Genomic DNA, 20,913 nt, shown 5'->3' on the forward strand with positions numbered 1-20,913 from the left:
GTTTATATGGCAGCTATATCCAAATCTGGACCGATCTAGGCCAAAATGAAGAAGGATGTTGAAGGGCCTAAGAGAACTCACTGTCACAAATTTCAGCCAAATCGGATAATAAATGTGGCTTTAATGGGCCTAAGACCATAAATTGGCAGATCGGCCTATATGGCAGCTATATCGAAATCTGGACCGACCTGGGCCAAATTGATGAAGGATATCGGGTGGTCTAACATAACTCTCTGTCCTAAATTTCAGCAAAATCGTACAATAAATGTGGCTTTAATGGACCTAATACCCTAAATCGGCGGATCGGTCTATATGGGGGCTATAGGAAGATATAGTCCGATATAGCCCATCTTCGAACTTAACCTGCTTATGGACAAAAAAAGAATCTGTGCAAAATTTCAGCTCGATATCTCAATTTTTAAAAACTATAGCGTGATTTCAACAGACTGACGGACAGACGGACGGACATGGCTAGATCGTCTTAGATTTTTACGCTGATCAAGAATATATATACTTTATAGGGTAGGAAATGGATATTTCGATGTGTTGCAAACGGAATGACAAAATGAATATACCCCCATCCTTCTGTGGTGGGTATAAAAAACAAATATTCTCACACAAAAAATATTTGGGCGTTTGAATTAGTAACACTTCGTATCAGCTAACCTGTATAGGAGCAATATCCGATAATAGACCGATTAAAGCAATACTTGGCATCAATAGAAGAAGTAATCACCCAAAATTTGAGTCAAATTGCATAAGAACTGCGTCTTCGAGGTGCTCAAAAAGTACAATCGGGAGATCAGTTCATTTGGGAGCTACATCAGGTTATACACCTTCATCGACCATACTTGGCATGGAACTTCAGTCTTTGGTATACTCATTGTGCATAATTTCAGCCAATTTAGATGGGACTTACGTCCTCTAAGGGATCAAGAAATCAAATTTTTAGGTTTTGTGTTATATGGGAGTTTTATAAGGTTGTGAACTCATTTACATCCATATCATACATACGGATATTGGAGGAAAAGTCATTATGCAAAATTCAGTCAAATCGGATAAGAGTTGCGCCCTCTAGAGGCGGAAGAAGTACAATCGAGAGATTGGTTAATAATAAATCAAAAACGTAAGGAAAGCCAAAAGTCGCGCAGAGACGACTATATAATACCCTACACCTGCCTTGTAAGAGGAAAATTGGAGCTATACCTTATTCTGAATCGGTTTTAGTGGACATCGGGGGAAGTTTTCAGATGGGTTATAAAACAATCCGTATCAAATTTCGAGCGAAAGTGTTCAAAATTGTAGTTACTACGGCTCTATATGTGCGAATGCAAAATGTTTAAGGTCAATGATAAGGGGCCTCCTTTTTATAGCCGAGTCCAAACGTCGTGCCGCTGTGAGACACCTCTTTGGGGGGAAGTTTTACATGGCACAATACCTCACAAATGTTGCCAGCATTAGGAGGGGTAAACCACCATTGAAAAAAGTTTTTATACCCACCACCGAAGGATGGGGGTATATTCATTTTGTCATTCCGTTTGCAACACATCGAAATATCCATTTCCGACCCTATAAAGTAAAGATATATTCTTGATCAGGGTAAAAATCTAAGACGATCTAGACATGTCCGTCCGTCTGTCTGTTGAAATCACGCAACAGTCTTTAAAAATAGAGATATTGAGCCGAAATTTTGCACAGATTCTTTTTTTGTCCATAAGCAGGTTAAGTTCGAAGATGGGCTATATCGGACTAAATCTTGATATAGCCCCCATATAGACCGATCCGCCGATTTAGGGTTTTAGGCCAATAAAAGCCACATTTATTATCCGATTTTGCTGAAATTTTAGACAATGAGTTGTGTTAGACCTTTCGACATCCTTCGTCAGTTTTGCCTAGATCGGTTCAGATTTGGATATAGCTGCCATATAGACCGATCTTCCGATTTAGGGTCTTAGGCCCATAAAAGCCACATTTATTATCCTATTTTGCTGAAATTTGGGGCAGTGAGTTGTGTAAGGCCTTTCGACTTCCTCCATTAATTTGACCCAGATCGGTTCAGATTTGGATATAGCTGCCATTAGACCGATCCCCCGGTTTAGGGTCTTAGACCCACAAAAGTCACATTTATTATCCGATTTTGATGAAATTCGGGACAGTGAGTTGGGTTAGGCCCTCCGACATCTTTCTTCAATTTGGTCCAGATCGGTTCAGATTTGGATATAGCTGCCATATAGACCGATTTCTTGATTTGTGGTTTTGGACCCATAAAATGCTCATTTATTGTCCGATGTCGCCAAAATTTGGGACAGCGAGTTAAGTTAAGCTCCTTGACATACTTCTGCAATATCGCACAGATCGGTCCAGATTTGAATTTAGCTGCCATATAGACCGATTTCTCGATTTAAGGTTTTGGGACTATAAAAGAGGCATTTATTGTCCGATTTCGCCGAAATTTGGGACATTGCTTTGTGTTAGGCTCTTCGAAATTTTTATGCAACTTGGCCCAAATCGGTCCAGATTTGGATATAGCTGCCATGTAGACCGATATCTCGATTTAAAGTCTTGGCCCCATTAAAGGCGCATATATAGTCCGATTTCACTGAAATTTGACACAGTAACTTATGTTAGGCTTTTCGACATCCGTGTCGTATATAGTTCAGATCGGTTTATTTTTAGATATACCTAGTGTACTTATTAGTATATGGTCCAAATCGGAACTAATTTTAATATAACTGATATGGGACATAAGGTATGAAATTTTCTCCGAATTTTGATGAAAGGTGGTTCACATATATACCCGAGGTGGAGGGTATCCAAAGTTCGGTCCGGCCGAACTTAACGCCTTTTTACTTGTTTTTTGATGCTTATGCCAGGACTCGAGCCCAGGCGATCAGTGACATCCTAGGCGAAAATGCTAACCTCTGCGCTACGGTGGCCTTCTAATGATAATTGGATATACACCAACTGGAAATATTTCTAACACCCTCCAAAGTTCAGCTTTAGAACTTCATTCAGGCCATGTGACAGCTTCATACTAATGTGGTACGAATTGAAACACCGTCGGTGCCCATAATAGTGATTTTCAAACCTGTTGCTACTTTTTCTCACTACCTAAAATATTAGCCATTCTTTTATAAAACAGTATGAAAAAATCCCCCTTTCTGATAATAGATGCCAAAAAATTGATTTATGTGAAAATTTTATGTTGTATATTAAAAGATTATTAAATGGTTTCCGTTATTAATAGAGCATTGTTTTCCTCTCTTTCTGTCTCTCCCAAAGTCTCTGCAGCCTTGTAAATGATTTCTCGTGCAATTTGAAAACAAAAGACTTAAGACACAAACTTGTTGATCTAGCATTAAATTTGCAGTAGCAAACCTCCAATGGTACATTTGATATAATTTTGTGGTTTCTTTAGTATCGTTTTTTTTTTATTCTCCACAATTCTAGTTACTTATCAAAGCAATTTCAGATTGTTTGTTGTATTATTTGCCTCTGTAAAAATGACAAACTTTTACCTATGCAAGGCAAATGGACACCTGCATTGGTGACGTTTTTCGCATGCGGTTAGGTTGTTGTTGCTATTGTATATTGTTGTTACTTAAATGATGTTTATTATTAAAGTTGTTTTAGAAACTCGCCTCTAAGCATTACTAAGCTTTAAAAGTGGCATGAAAAAGACAAAAGTGAAAAAGCAGGCAAAAGTCCACTACCTGTTTAGGGGACTTGCATGCTGGAGACAACTTTGCTAAGTACTTCAGTCAACACCAACAACATGGCACATGTAAATGTCTATTACGTCTCAACTATTAAACAGAGACCTACAAGGCTACCAGCATGGCAATCGTTTAGGATTGGTATCATCATCTTTGGTGTCTAGAACACCCATTGCACAAGTTCCGATTTGGTAATAGTCTTTCATTTCACTCACTTTGGCATCTTTCCTAGGAGTGTGTAATAACAATTTTCCTTAATTGTTTTCTTCGTATGGAGGATTCTGCCACATGCTATAATGATTGACTGTGATAGAGAAAATTGAATATGTATGAGTTTAAGGCTTTGGGTATATGATTTACATTTCATCATGCTTTGAATTTGATGTGAATAATTAATTTATTGTATTGGGTTGCCCAACAAGTAATTGCGGATTTTTCATATAGTCAGCGTTGACAAATTTTTTCACAGCTTGTGACTCTGTAATTGCATTCTTTCTTCTGTTAGTTATCAGCTGTTACTTTTAGCTTGCTTTAGAAAAAAAGTGTAAAAAAGTATATTTGATTAAAGTTCATTCCAAGTTTTATTAAAAATGCATTTACTTTCTTTTAAAAAATCCGCAATTACTTTTTGGGCAACCCAATATATGCCTTCTCAACATGAGGCAATCCTTTTGTTTGTGAGGCCAACCAAAATCAGTTTTCTCTCACTATGGAAAATACCTGTCCAAGATTTCAATTGAAGAGACATTAGACGATTTAATAATTCTCAGCATGTTGTGTGTCTAGGCTTTGCTCCTTCCGTATTCCTGCTATGGTCTATTTACCGTTTTAAGCATCAGGAACCGCATGTTGCCATATGATGCATGACTTATTTCCACCTGTATCACTTAGGGCACAAGATGGCTATTTAATATTCTGCTATGAAATTTGTGAGCATAGCATTCAGAAAATATGATCGCTTCAAATTGCTTTAATTTAAGAAATAAAGCATTTCATAAGGATTTATGATCTAAGAGTAACATTTTTTTTGGCCAATTCAATAAGCATACTACATTTATTATACCCTCCATCATTGGATAGAGGCATACTAATTTCGTCATTCTGTTTGTAACTACTCGAAATAATCGTTTAAGACCCCATAAAGTCTATATACTCTTGATCGTCGTGACATTTTATGTGGATCTAGCCATGTCCGTCCGTCCGTCCGTCTGTCTGTCGAAAGCACGCTAACTTTCGAAAAAGTAAAGCTAGCCGCTTGAAATTTTGCACAAATACTTCTTATTAGTGTAGGTCGGTTGGTATTGTAAATGGGTCATATCGGTCCATGTGATGATATATATAAACCGATCTTGGGTCTTGATTTCTTGAGCCTCTAGAGAGCGCAATTCTTATCCGATTGGAATGAAATTTTGCTCGATGTCTTTTGTTATGATATCCAATAACTGTGCCAAGTATGGTTCAAATCAGTTCATAACCTGATATAACTGCTATATAAACCGATCTTGGGTCTTGACTTCTTGAGCCTCTAGAGGGCGCAATTCTTATCGTATTAGAATAAAATTTTGCACGACGTATTTTGTTATGATGTCCATCAACTGTGCCAAGTATGGTTCAAATCGGTTCATAACCTGATATAGCTGTCATATAAACCGATCTTGGGTCTTGACTTCTTGAGCCTCTAGAGGTCGCAATTCTTATCCGATTGGAATGAAATTTTGCTCGATGCGTTTTGTTTTGATATCTAACAACTTTGCGAAGTAAGGTTCAAATCGGTTCATAACCTGATATAGCTGTCATATAAACCGATCTTGGGTCTTGACTTCTTAAGCCTCTAGAGAGCGCAATTCTTATCGGATTAGAATAAAATTTTGCACGACATATTTCGTTATGATATCCAACAACTGTGCTAAATAAGGTTCAAATTGGTTTATAACGTGATATAGCTGCCATATAAACCGATCTTGGGTCTTGACTTCTTGAGCCTCTAGAGGGCGCAATTCTTATCCGATTGGAGTGAAATTTTGCACGACGTATTTTGTTATGATATCCAACAACTGTGCCAAGTATGGTTCAAATCGGTTAATAACCTGATATACCTGCCTTATAAACCGATCTTGGGTCTTGACTTCTTGAGCCTCTAGAGTGCGCATTTCTTATCCGATAGGTATGAAATTTTGCTCGACGTGTTTTGTTATGATTTTCAACAACTTTGCTAAGTATGGTTCAAATCGGTTCATAACCTGATATAGCTGTTATATAAACCGATCTTATGTCTGGACTTCTTGAACGTCTAGAGGTCGCAATTATTATCCGATTTGCCTGAAATGTTATATGATGGATCCTCTCATGACCATCAACATACGTGTTTATTATGGTCTGAATCGGTCTATAGCCTGATACAGCTGCCATATAAATCGCTCTCTATATTTACTTCTTGAGCCGGTTGTCCGAACCGGACCATATCTTGATATCGCTCTAATAGCAGAGCAAATCTTTTCTTATATCCTTTTTTTGGCTAAGTAGAGATGCTGGGAAAAGAACTCGACAAATGCGATCCATGGTGAAGGGTTTATAAGATTTGGCTCGGCCGAACTTAACACGCTTTTACTTGTTTAATTTTTGTACTACACAGTCTTACCGAATGTATTAAAAAGCTTAGCAAAAACAAAATTTCCAAAAAGTTAAAACAAGTCGAAATGTGCTAATTTTGGCCGGGCAAAATCTAAGGAACCCACCACCATGGATTGCATCAAAATGTAAACCAACTAATGTGTACTTTAAGTAAAAAAATTCTGCTAATTCTGGTAAAAATTGAAGTTTTTTGCTGCCTAGAAGACTAGTCGGAAGGTCGCTTTTAGACCGATTTAGACCATACTTACCATTAATTTTAAAAGTCATAACAGGTGTTTCGACTTCCAACATTAGTGGCAAGTAAATAATGCAGTAGAATATTCTACTCTCAAATAGCTTTCGTTTTTGACCCATCTTGTCACATTCACTGTTCATGTCCATATGGTGCATAACTTTGGGGTAGAGCGACCCACCTGGAAATAGACCCCAAAACTTTTATACAAATCCCGTATTCTACTCTTAAGTACCTTTCGTTTGAATCCCATATTGTCTCGATCAGCCGACATGTTCATTTGGGTGTAGTTTTTGGGTTGTGGCGGCCACCCAGGGACTTGACTTAAAATTTTTATATGAGTTTCGTATTCTACTTCCAATTACCCTTTATTTGATACCCATATTGCACCAGTTAGTAACATATAATTTTTGGACGTTTTAGGGGGGTAAGCGACCCCCACGACGCGTTTATTGACACCCACATTGTTCTAATAAGTAAACATGTCCGTTCGGGTGAGTATTTGGATAGGGCGTCCCCCCCCAGATTATTTTACCCCTAAATTGTAGAACAATTTCGTGTTTTTGCGGTACCATAAGGTGCCATACAAAATTCCGGTGAAGTAAGTGCATCCATCTTCGACATCTGGCGTTTTTTGAGAATGGTAGTAAGGGGGAGGTACCGCGATCTCCCGACTTAAGGTCTTGACCCATAAAGGACTCATCTATAATCAGATTTCGCTGGAACTTTCATAGTGACCTATGTTGGACCTTTTGATATCCGTAGCCTACATGGTTTAGATCGGTCCAGATTTGGATATAGCTGCCATACAAACCGATCTCTCGATTTAAGGTATTGGACCCATAAAAGGCTCATTTATAATCCGATTTTGCTGAAATTTTACACAGAGACTTATGTTAGGCTTTTCGACATGCATGTCGTATATGCTTCAGGTCGGTCTATATTTAAATATAGCTATCGAAAAGACTTATACCGATCTCCCGTTTGAGGGTCCTGAGCCAATAGAAGTCGCAAATATATTCAAGCACTATTTTTAATAATTTCAATAAATGGACTTTAAGAAGTCCTCTGTTGATTTCAAATACCCTCCAACCAGCCCATATTCCGCATTAATTTTCAATAAATCTGCGCTGTTGATCAACAAAGCCATAATTATCACTACAAGCGAAGCCAGTTTAACATACAGCTAGCAAACGAAACAATCGCTCAGTCATTGTTAAAGCGCAATTTTCAGTTTCAGTTTACGTCACAGCCATTTTTGGCGTCGATTTGTCTCTCGGATTTTACTAAACTATGTCTAGTTATCAACTGCTGCGGTTTGTGTCTATGTTTCTGCCATTTTGGAAAAATAAAAGCGAAACATTTACCCCATTCTTGCATGGGCATTTTGTTTATTTGCACAATGCTTACAATAACAAAGGCAGCAGCACATCCATCCAACCATAAAGAGCGCCAAACAAATTCAAGCGCAAGCGAATCATTAGCCAGTTATCGGTCAGTTTATTGTTGTTGTAGAGCTCCTAAACAGTTTGGAAATTGCATTTTAATTAGAGAATAATTAAAAAATGCTCTTGCTACAAAATTGGACATATTTAACGGGTATGAGTTTATTTTTGCAGCGACCGGTTGGGTAACATTGTTGCAGCAACTGTTGAAAAGTATTGAAGTTGATGCTGCTGCTGCTGCAGCAGCTGGACAGTGTTACCAAGGGTAAGGTATCTTGCAAATCAACTATAGAACAAAACTGGAGAATGAACAAGCTATATCAGGTTATGAAACGATTTGCTATATCAGGTTATGAACCGTCATGCAGAATTTCAGACAAATCGGGCTGAAATTCTGCAAATCGGGGTTATGGACCGATTTGAACCATACTTGGCACAGTGGTTAGATATCATAACAAAATACTTCATGCAAAATTTCATTCAAATCGGATAAGAATTGCGCCCTCTAGTGGCTCAAGAAGTCAAGATTCGAGATCGGTTTATATGGCAGCTATATCAGGTTATTGACCGATTTGAAACATACTTATCCCAGTTGTTGGAAGTCATAGCGAAACACGTCATGCAAAATTTCATTCTAATCGGATAAGAAATGCGCCCTCTAGAGGCTAAAGAAGTCAAGACCCAAGATCGGTTTATATGACAGCTATTTCAGGTTATAAACCGATTTGAACCATACTTGGCACAGTTATTAGATATCATAACAAAACACGTCGTGCGAAATTTTATTCCAATCGGATAAGAATTGCGCCCCTTAGTGGCTCAAGAAGTCAAGATTCGAGATCGGTTTATATGGCAGCTAAATCAGGTTATTGACCGATTTAAAACATACTTGGCACAGTTGTTGGAAGTCATAGCGAAACACGTTGTGCAAAATTTCATTCTAATCGGATAAGAAATGCGCCCTCTAGAGGCTAAAGAAGTCAAGACCCAAGATTGGTTTATATGGTAGCTATATCAGGTTATGAACCGATTTGAACCACACTTGGCACAGTTATTGGATATCATAACAAAACACGTCTTGTGAAATTTCATTCCAATCGGATAAAAATTACGCTCTCTAGAAGCTCAAGAATTCAATACCCAAGATCGGTTTATATGGCAGCTATATCAGTTTATTGACCGATTTGAAACATACTTGGCACAGTTATTGGATATCATAACAAAACACGTCGTGCAAAATTTCATTCTAATCGGATAACAATTGCGCCCTCTAGAGGCTCAAGAAATCAAGACCCAAGATCGGTTTATATGGCAGCTATATCAAAACATAGACCGATGTGGCCCATTTACAATCCCAACTGACCTACACTAATAAGAAGTATTTGTGCCAAATTTCATGCGGCTAGCTTTACTCCTTCGAAAGTTAGCGTGCTTTCGACAGACAGACGGACCGACGGATTGGGACGTCACAAAAAGCACTTCGTGCCAAATTTAATAAAGATTGGACCAAAACTGTGCCTTCTATAGACTTAATAGGGCAATTCGGACGAAAGTTATAAATGGGAGCTATATCTAAATCTTAACCGATTTTTATGAAATTTGCACAAATATTGGGACGTCACACGAAACATTTCATGCCAAATTTGGTAGAGGTCGACCCAAAATTGCGGCTCCTACAGCTTTAAAAGGACATATCGGATGAAAGATATATATGGGAGCCGTATCTAAATCTGGAACGATTTTTTCAAAATCAATAGCGTTCGTCCTTGGACCAAAAATCACACATGCAAATTTTTGTGAAAATCAGACAACAAATGCGACCCGTGCCTTGATTACAAGAATACATGGACAGACGGAAGGACGGACAGATGGACATGGCTAAATCGAATCAGAAAGTGATTCTGAGTCAATCGGTATTCTTATAAATGGGTCTAGCTCTTCTCCTTCTTAGCGTTGCAAACAAATGCACAAATCTATAATACCCTTTACGACAGTAGTGGTGCAGGGTGTAAAGACAGGAGGAGTGGTGAAGCATGGGAGGGGGGTGGAGAATCGCCCGTCCCTTCGCAAGCACGGATCTACCTACACCGGACTTGTGGAACCCCTCCGGTCTGATCCATCCTGTTCCCTCAACAAACTTCAGGAGAGATACCAGAGGTACGCTAGCAAGTTCACCCAGATCACAGAAGAAACGGTTCCCCAGAAAGGAGAGCCAACGTCTCTGCATACCCGGACAGAAACACAGCAAGTTCTCAATAGTCTCCTGCTCATCCTAATCGAGGCAACACCAACAGAAGTCATTGTGCGGTATCTCTATGCGTGCCGCCATGCGGCCTATGGCACACTGTCCGGTTATGACCCCTGTCAAAGTACTCATCGATCTCTTATCAAACGCCAGCAACTCCTTCGTCCTCCTCCGGTCGATGAACGGCCATAGAGCCTTCGCAGTACGGCAACCATTAATCGAGTCTCACCTCGCCACCGACACCGCCCTGGCCATGCCATCTACTGTGTTCAGTAGATCGACAAATGGCATGTAGGCAAATGGCACCGATGACTGATCCGCCCGGCGCAGACGAACCTCTCTTGGCGCACTCGTCCGCCCTCTCATTCCTTGGAATCCCTCCATGTCAAGGAACCCATGTCAGCGTAACATCGTGGACCCGGAGCCTACTCAGGGATCCCAAACAATCCGCCACGCATTTCGATCTCACCATCCTAGACCCCAAAGCCTTTAGCGCCGCCATACTGTCCACATAAATTCTGAGTTTCGAGAGCTGTAAATCCCAGAATTTCCCTTGCGGCCACAGCAATGGCACAAACCTCAGTTTGAAAGACCGTACATTCGTCCGGCAGTCTCAGAGACATGCTGATATTGAATGCTTCAGAGGAGACCCCCAATCCAGTCCCTGACTCCATCTTGGAGCCATCTGCGTAGATCGATGTCTCATCCTCCTCTAGTACACCCTCCGCCCTCCTTTCGCTCCTCTCAGGAAAACGAATTGCTAATGCCTTCACTCCAGTCGGCACTGGTGCCAGGTAGTCGGAGACCCTCCGTATCCATAACACCCAGAATCGAACTGTGGCCCCAACCATCCTCCTTCAACATGCCGAGCCCTCTCAGCCTAAGCGTGACCCTGGCGGCTCAGTTCTAAATATAGGCACCAATAGGCTGCATATCCAGCATCGCGTCCAGTCCTGCCTGCGGTGCGAATCTCAGCGCCCCTGTTATCCCGACGCAGGCCAGTCTCTGCACCTTCTCGAACTCTTTCGCACGCGGCTTCGCACGAGGCCTCTTCCCTACGGCGTCCCACCATACCAGTGCTCCTTAGGCCAGTATTGGTCTCACGATGGCCGTATACATCCAATAAATCATCTTGGGAGTCAGTCCCCACGTCTTGCCGAACATCTTCCTGCAGGTGTAAAAAGCGCACAGTGCCTTACGGCTTCTTTCCTCGGTGTTCCTCTTCCTGAACAGTTTAGAATCGAGGACTATGCCAAGGTACTTCGCCTCTTTCGACAGCCGCAAGGTTACCCCGTCCAAGGCCGGCAGCCTGAACTCCGGTATCTTATATCAACGAGTAAAGAGCACCAGCTCTGTCTTCCCTGGGCTGGTCCTCAACCCATTTCTGGTAGCCTATCGCGACAACTTCCTCAGTGACCCTTCCATGACATCTCGCTGATCGTCGACAGAAACTTATGTCGTACCAGCAGCACGAAGTCGTCCGCTAAAGCGACAATCCTCGTGCCGTTCCCACCGAGGTCCATCAGGATTTTATTAATCACGAGGTTCCACAGTATCGGCACGAACACCCCTCCTCAATATCCAAGAACGCCGCATAAGTGTAATCCTTCTGTCGGAGAGACGTGTCGACCTCTTGTACCACTTCGTAAAGGGCCGTCTCCACCAACCTGCCTTTGAGGTGTGCGTGTTGTACCATACGGAAGTTCTCCGGCGTCAATCCCCCTCTCACCTTTAGGTCAATCAGTCTTTCCAGTGTTTTCAGCAAAAACGATGCCAGCCTAATAGGCCTATAATCCTTCGTCGCACTGTGGTTTATTCTTCCTGCCTTGGGGATAAAGACCGAGGGCATGGAGTGAACTCAAGGTGGCCTTGATTAAGAATTTGTTCAAAAGTATCCGTGTACCTTTAGGGATTCGACCGCTATGGTGATTTCGATAAACGGATTGACATGGGTAGATCGAATCAGCATGTCGAGAGGATCTGGCGCCCCAGATCAATATTTCGGAATAACTAGATAAGTATACCCCCATCCTATGGTGGTGGGTATAAATTACTTTTGGTGCTTTCAACCATCGTTTTCTTAGAAACTAATGGTATGTTTCATATTTGTTCCAATATTTCAATTTATGGCAACTCTTCTGCTTTGTGCTGCATTGTGTCAATGCACCTCCATTGACAGCATCGTGTCTGTTTATGATAATCTTTGGGGCTCCGTTCGTGTGGCACTCTGCAATCGATAATTATTATTTTGTCTCTGATAGAGACTGATTGACATCGGTGTCGTGAGCTCGCACATGGTGTTCTGGAATTGGAAGAAATGAATGCATGGCGGGATGGATGCCCCCAGCACGAGATGGTTGCATGATTTATGCTTTAAGTGCCTTATAATGTTAAGATACTTATCTGCTTAATTGGTAATGATTTAATGCATATTTCTTTGCTTTTTTGCATAATCCGGAGCTTGAAAAAAGAGTAATTGCTTTGTTAACGATTCATTTGGGCTATAATGAAAACAAAGAGGTTTATGGTCTAAGAAAATAATCTTGTATGGAATATGATATTTGAATTGTGCCAGCAAAATCGTATAATGAAACGGAATCCTTCTGGCCTAATTCATGTGAACTGAAAAGTTTCTCACATATTGGGTTACCCTTTTATACCCTCCACTAAATAATAGGGGTTATATCAAACTTGTCCATCCGTTTGCATTACATCAACAACTAGATCTGCGAACAAAAGCCACCTAGACAGGTCCATAAACAGATGTACTCAGTTGGCAGCTACAGACCAATTAATCCTCTAACTGAACTTAGAAAACATTTGCAAGTTCTTCAATCTTCTGCGCGTCTTTTACAATTTTTATACCCTCCACCATAGAATGGGGGTATACTAATTTCGTCATTCTGTTTGTAACTCCTTGAAACTCCTAACTCCTTGATCGACATGTCATTTTAAGTCGATCAAGCCATGTCTGTCCGTCCGTCTGACTGTCGAAAGCACGATAACTTTCGAAGGAGTAAAGCTAGCCGCTTGAACTTTGCACAAATACTTATTCTCAGTGTAGGTCGGTTGGGTTTGCAAATGGGTCATATCGGTCCATGTTTTAATATCTATATATATAAAAATGAATTTGTGTTTGTTTGTTTGTTCCGTATAGACTCAAAAACGGCTGAACCGATTACCTTAAAATTTTTACAGATTGTGTAGGTTGGTCTGGAAGGAAACATAGGCTATATAATTTTTTGATATCGGAAGGGGGGCGGACCCTCCCCCTTACCCCTAAAGTACTACCGATCCGATCGGGACAATATGGGACTCAAATAAAAGTATTCAGGAGTAAAGCACGAATTTCATATTAACAAGTAAAAGCGTGCTAAGTTCGGCCGGGCCGAATCTTATATACCCTCCACCATGGATCGCATTTGTCGAGTTCTTTTCCCGGCATCTCTTCTAAGGCAAAAAAGGATATAAGAAAAGAGTTGCTCTGCTATTAAAACGATATCAAGATATGGTCCGGTTCGGACCACGGACCACAACTTAATTATATGTTGGAGACCTGTATAAAATTTCAGCCAATTCGTATAAGAATTGCGCCCATTGGGGCTCAAGAAGTTAAATAGAGAGAACGATTTATATGGGAGCTGTATCGGGCAATAGACCGATTCAGACCATAATAAACACGTTTGTTGATGGTCATGAAACGATCCGTCGTAAAAAATTTCAGGCATATCGGATAATAATTGCGACCTCTAGGAATCAAGAAGTCAAGATCCCAGATCGGTTTATATGGCAGCTATGTCAGGTTATGGACCGATTTGAACATTATTTGACACAGTTGTTGAAAGTAAGAAAAAAATACGTCACGCAAAATTTCAGCCAAATCGGATAGGAATTGGGCCCTCTAGAAGCTCAAGAAGTAAAATCCCCAGATCTGTTTATATGACAGCTATATCAGGTTATGAACCGATTTGACCCATACTTGGCACAGTTGTTGGATATCATAACAAAATACTACGTGCCAAAATTCATTCAAATCGGATAAGAATTGCGCACTCTAGAGGCTCAAGAATTCAAGACCCAAGATCGGTTTATATGGCAGCTATATCAAAACATGGACCGATATGAACCATACTTGCTAAAATTGTTGGATATCATAACAAAACACGTCGTGCAAAATTTCATTCCAATCGGATAAGAATTGCGCACTCTAGAGGCTCAAGAATTCAAGACCCAAGATCGGTTTATATGGCAGCTATATCAGGTTATAGACCGATTTGAACCATACTTGGCACAGTTATTGGATATCATAACAAAACACGTGGTGCAAAATTTCATTCCAATCGGATAAGAATTGCGCTCTCTAGAGGCTCAAGAAGTCAAGACCCAAGATCGGTTTATATGGCAGCTATATCAGGTTATATACCGATTTGAACCATACTTGAAGTCAAGAAGTCAAGACCCAAGATCGGTTTATATGGCAGCTATATCAAAACATGGACCGATATGGCCCATTTACAACACCAACCGACCTACACTAATAAGAAGTATTTGTGCAAAATTTCAAGCGGCTAGCTCTACTCCTTCGGAAGTTAGCGTGCTTTCGACAGACAGACGGACGGACGGACGGACGGACGGACGGACAGACGGACGGACATGGCTAGATCGACATAAAATTTCACGACGATCAAGAATATATATACTTTATGGGGTCTCAGACGAATATTTCGAGTAGTTACAAACAGAATGACGAAATTAGTATACCCCCCATCTTATGGTGGAGGGTATAAAAATTGGGTCCAAGTAACTGCCCAAAACTCCCTAAAGTAGGTTTTTTGGACGATCATGACAATATGGGACTCAAATGAAAGGTATTCGGGAGTAGACTGCGAATTTGGTCAGGAAGGAGAAATAGGCTTTATAATTTGTTGACTACGGAAGGGGGCGGACCCTCCCCTTTTACCTAAAAACACCACCCAAAATCAAAAGTGGACCGATCTGGACAATATGGGTATCAAATGAAAGGTATTGGAAAATATAATACGAATATGGTATTAAAATTCGGGTCTAAGTACCCATCGGGACGCCCCAAACAAAAATATTGTACGTTCATGTCAATATGATCCTCAATAAAAAGGTATTCAGGAGTAGATCAAGAATCTGGCATACAAAATCAGATCAAAGCATAGGGGATCGCCCACCCCCCAGAAACCCCTTAAATGGGCATATGACTATATAGGACTCGGTTTTCTTGTTTCTTCCGTAGAATCAAAAACGGCTGAACCGATTTTCTTAAAATGTTCACAGATTGTGTAAGTTTGTCTGGAAGGAAACATCGGCTACATAATTTTTAGATATCAGATTTCGGCGGTCCTTCCCCCTTACCCCAACTACGCCATCTAAAACGGAAAGTGGACCAATAGACACAATATGGATATTAAATGAAAGGTATTGGAGACTAGAAAACGAATATCGTATTAAAATTTGGGACCATGTAGTCAGCGGGTCTGCCCAACCTAAAAACTCCTCTAAACTGATATATTTGACTTTCATGTCAATATGGGTTTCAAATGAAAGGTATTTTAGAGTAGAAAACGAATTTGATATCCAATTTCGGAGCTAAGTGTTTCAATGTACACCCTAAAGCACCCTCTAAACTGAACTTCATTTCCGATTAAGCCGGGATATGGAGTTCAAATCAACGGTATTTGGGAGTAAAGAACGAATTTGATATCTATTTTCAGGGCAAAGTGCCGGTGGCCGCCCCAGAACCAAAACACCCTCCAAACAGTTCATATTTACCGACCATGGCAATATGGGGCTCACATTAAATGGATTTGGGAGTGCAGCATGAATTTGATATTTGAGTCGAAATGTCTGAGTGCCATCCCTCCCTTTAAAAGCACTTCTCATTACCCTAATTTAAAACAAAAACACCAGATTGGTCATGCGATTCGTTAGAAATCTTTTTGCACTCTCACGGGAAATTGATACTCATTTTCGGGACAAAGTCCCTGGGGTCCATCCATTATGGGGCTCATATAAAATGTATTTGAAAGTAGAGCATGAAGCGTATTTTTACATTTAGGTCCAAGTGTCTCTCCAAACCGGAAATATTTACCAATATGGTAATATAGGACTCAACAGAAAGGTATTTGGGAGTGGAGTAAAAATTTTCCCAGGAACCGAGAAGGGGCACACATCTCACACATCAATGAAAGCTTTCCGATTCAAGTTTAAACTCAATGATAAGGGTCTTTTTTTATAGCCGATTCCGAATGGCATGCCACAGTACGACATCTCTTTGGGGAGAATTTTTTACATGACCATGGATGAGAAATGTTGCCAGCATTAAGAGGGGATCTCCACCGCTTTAAATTTTGTCAGATGTTATCGCCAGGATTTGAACGCAGGCGTTCAGCGTTATAGGCGGACATAGGCTACAGTGGCACAAATTCGAAATACACATTCAGGGCGATGTATCTCAACCCTAAAAAGATATTACAGAGTTATAGAAGGCACAGCGGAGCGGGCCCGGTTCGGCAAGTAGCTGCCATATAAACCCATCTTGACTTCTTGAGCCACTAGAGGGCGCAATTCTCATCCGATTGATTGAAATTTGGCATGACGTGTTTCGTTATGATTTTCAACATCTGTGCTAAATATGGTTCAAATCGGACCATATCCTGGTATAGCTGTCATATAAACCGATCTGGGATCTTGACTTCTTGGGCCCCTAGAGGGCGCAATTCCTATCCGATTTTGCTGAAATTTGGCATGACGTGTTTCTTTATGACTTATAACAACTGTGCTAAGTGTAGCCAAGGCGGTAAATAACCTGATATAGCTGTCATATAAACCGATCTTGAATCTTGAATTTTTGAGCCTCTAGAGGGCGCGATTCTCATCCGATTTGATCCAAATTTGGCATGACGTGTTTCGTTACGATTTTCAACAACTGTTGCAAATATGGTTTAAACCGGACCATATCCTGGTATAGCTGTCATATAAACCGATCTGCGGTCTTGACTTCTTGAGCCTCTAGAGGGCGCTATTCTCATCCGATTTAGCTGAAATTTGGCACGTCGTACTTCGTTGTGATTTTCAACAACTGTTCTAGTATAGTTGAAGTATGGTTGAAATCGGTCCAAAACCTGGTACAGCTGTGATATAAACCGATCTTGAATCTTTAAATTTTTGAGCCTCTAGAGGGCGCAATTCTCATCCGAAATTGACTGAAATGTGGCATGACGTGTTTCGCTATGATTTTCAACGACTGTGCTAAATATGGTTCAATTCGAACCATATCCTGGTATAGCTGTCATATAAACCGATCTGGGGTCTTGACTTCGTAAGCCTCTAGAGGGCGCAATTCCTATCCAATTTGACTGAAATTTGGCATGACGTGTTTCGTTATGACTTTCAACAACTATACTAAGTATGGTTGAAATCGGTCCAAAACCGATGTAGCTGTCGTATAAACCGATTTGGGATGTTGACTTTTTGATCCTCTAGAGGGCGTAATTGTTATCCGATTTGGTTGAAATTTTGTACAACTGCTTCTCCTATGACCTTCAACATACGTGTCAACATGGTCTGAATCGGTCTATGTCTTGATATAGCTCGCATATAAACCGATCTCCCTAATTTACTTCTTTAGCCACTAGAGGGCGCAATTCCTACTCGAATTTTACACAATGACTTCTACTATATAAACAGACCATAACTTGATATTGCTCCAATAGCAAAGCAATTATTATCTTTTATCTTTTGTTTACCTAACAAGAGATACCTGGAAAAGAACTCAACAAATGCAATCCATGGAGGGGGGTTTATAAGATTCGGCCCGGCCGAGCTTAGCACGCTTTTGCAGCTAGTTTCGACGCGTTATTTTTTGATCTTCCACTATTTTGATGATCAACATTGAATGAATTGAATGTGAACGAAAAAAAGTTTGCCTAAAATTCTTTATAGAGGGACTAGTTTGTGCGAAATTTTCAACTCGCCCTTTAAACAAATCCTTACAGAGATGAATTTATTATAAAAAATTTAAATTAGGTGTAAATGGCTGAAAAAGGTTGTATTTTCAATTTAACTTCGCTATAGAGAGTTCGTTATATGGAAATTCTTTATAGAGCAGTTCGACTGTAACTGTTCCTCATCAAAAACTTAAGTTAATTTTTTTTTTGGCATACCTTTCTAATGCTTTAACTTTCCTATACCAAAATCATTGCGGCCATATTTTTCAACTTCCATAAATTGAGGCAATATTTCAAAGCTTCATTATTTCCTGATATATTTATATAGCGATTTTCTATAATTAACTCTGGAATCGCATAAATCTTTCGGCATTTATAAAAGGACATTGCATACTTTCGCTGCTTTCTTGTGCCCATGGCAAACAATATCCTCTTTGGTCTGAACTTGAAATAATTCCATCCAAATTTATTGTTTCTAAATGGTCATCAGTGGCCGTTTTATTGTAAACCAAGCAGTTAACATTTGTTTATGGCAAAAACCCGACCAGACTTCAGTGACAGTTGCGTTCCTAAATAAGGGCAACACAAAGTGTCACCTTAAAAAGAATTCGTGGTACAGCAGGAGAAGAGGTACTACACAGTGGGTGATAGCAGCGGGATGACTGCAGAAGTGAGCGATGGCTTTGCTAAGTTCACAGGCAGACCGAGAAGGCGATCCGGTGCACGACGAAGGAGACAGAGGAGTATGTACCGGCAGCGTAATCGGGCGAAAGTGCAGGATGCTGGAAGGGATAGAACTGACATACCAAGCACTTCTACGGAAGCTGGAAGAAGAATCAAATCTCCGGAAGAGCAAACACTGCTAAAATGCTGAAGAAGAAAAAGAGCTCCCCACTTTTGTAGAGTGGCAAGGAAGCACAATAGAGATGTGCTGATTTATGCAGTCATCAATACTTACTTTAATTGGCTATGACAGAATATTTCTTCCCCTAGCCGAACGTAGAATAGCGTTCCAAGCGCCTCGATCTTCTGCGCTTATTCTAAAATCTCTGACACCAAGTTTTGAGGTGTCTCCCACATCAATATGGGCAGTGTGTTCGGTTCGATTCGCCCAGATCTTCGGTCCCAAGTGGAGAATCCGGTTAACGAGCGGATTTTCGAACATGTGTGGAACTCTTTAGGGGGTCCACCCATTCAAATGATGACTGGGATAGGTAAAGATCCTAGTATTGAAAAATCAGCCAGTACAGGACGGGAAACTCACTACAGCATAACGAACAGCGACCCGACGGCTGAATAAAGATTCTGACTTTATAAGGATTCGGAAGACTAGTATAGGCAAAGAACCTAATACGATGACATCAGGCAGTGCAGTGACAAGAAGGTAAATGCTGTCTAAAGAACAGGGAGTAGACGATGAAATCATCACCTACTCCCAAGATGCCCAGTTACTGGAGGACCAATGATTGAGGTTATCCAAATAAACCTCCACCGGAACAAGACAGCTACATACGCTCTGATGGAGAAAACCAAAATGGGCAAGATTCATATTGCCTTAATTCAGGAGCCATGGACGACACGGAACAAAGTTTCTGTACTGAAACATGTCAACTTCCAATTTTTTTATTCTAACACTGGTACTCGGCCGGGGACCTGCGTTATTTTTCATAAAAAAATTAAATAATGTATTTTCTCCAGAGTTGTCAACTTCGGATGAAACAGTGGTGTGACAGGGAGATTGTGGAGCATACCTGGTATCACTTTATCTGCCTTTCGACTCTCCGACACCGCCACCCACGTCGGAGCTGCCACGGCTGGTGAGAAAAGCAAAACAGACAGGGACCGAACCTCATTTCGTGGGGTAGGAGCAACACTAATAAGCGGGGCAAATTCCTGGCAGAGTTCTTGAATACGAACGACCTAATAACACTTAATATTGGTAACACCGCTACCTTTGTTAATAGGATTAGGGAGGAGGTATAAGATGTAATGATATGTTCGGAAAATCTTATCGATGAGGTTCAGGATTGGGGGGAACCTGGAACACTCTTTCCCTGACCATCGCTAGATTAGGTTTAGAATAGCACGGCCAGCGCTGAATCCGATAAGCTTCCGGAATAAGTTGAAAACTAACTGGAAAAAATTCGGAAGGGTACTCAGAAGAAAAATTGGGCAAGATAATTTTGACTGTCCAAGCATAGAATACATTGACGAAAATGTCAACAGGATTACGGCTGCGCTGGTGGGATCTATGGTAGATAGTTGTCCTCTTCGGGAAAGGAAATCAGCCTAAGAAACCCCTCGATGACCGGGGAGATAAGCAATAATGGGAAAAAATTCCGAACTAGCAATATAGAAGAGCCGAAAGGGTCTTGCAGATGGCATACAACTGGGGGGTCTCATTATAAACCCAGAGAAGGTGACTGAAATCTGCCTGTTCACAAGGAAGACGAAGGTGGGCGTACCGAGAAGGCTCACTGATGTTGGACACTATGTAGACGGGCCGTAGGCTCGAAATGGAGCCTGGTTCCGAGGATAGTCCACTGGCTCTACAGGAGCGTGATAAGACCAAAAAGTGCAATATACAGATAATACAACAGGTTCAAAGAATATGTTGTCTTGGCATGGGCTGAGCGATGAGGAAAAGCGATGGGAGAAAGGATAGAGG

The sequence above is a fragment of the Stomoxys calcitrans genome, chromosome 2 (genome assembly GCF_963082655.1).
Source record: "Stomoxys calcitrans chromosome 2, idStoCalc2.1, whole genome shotgun sequence".
Classification (NCBI taxonomy): domain Eukaryota; kingdom Metazoa; phylum Arthropoda; class Insecta; order Diptera; family Muscidae; genus Stomoxys; species Stomoxys calcitrans.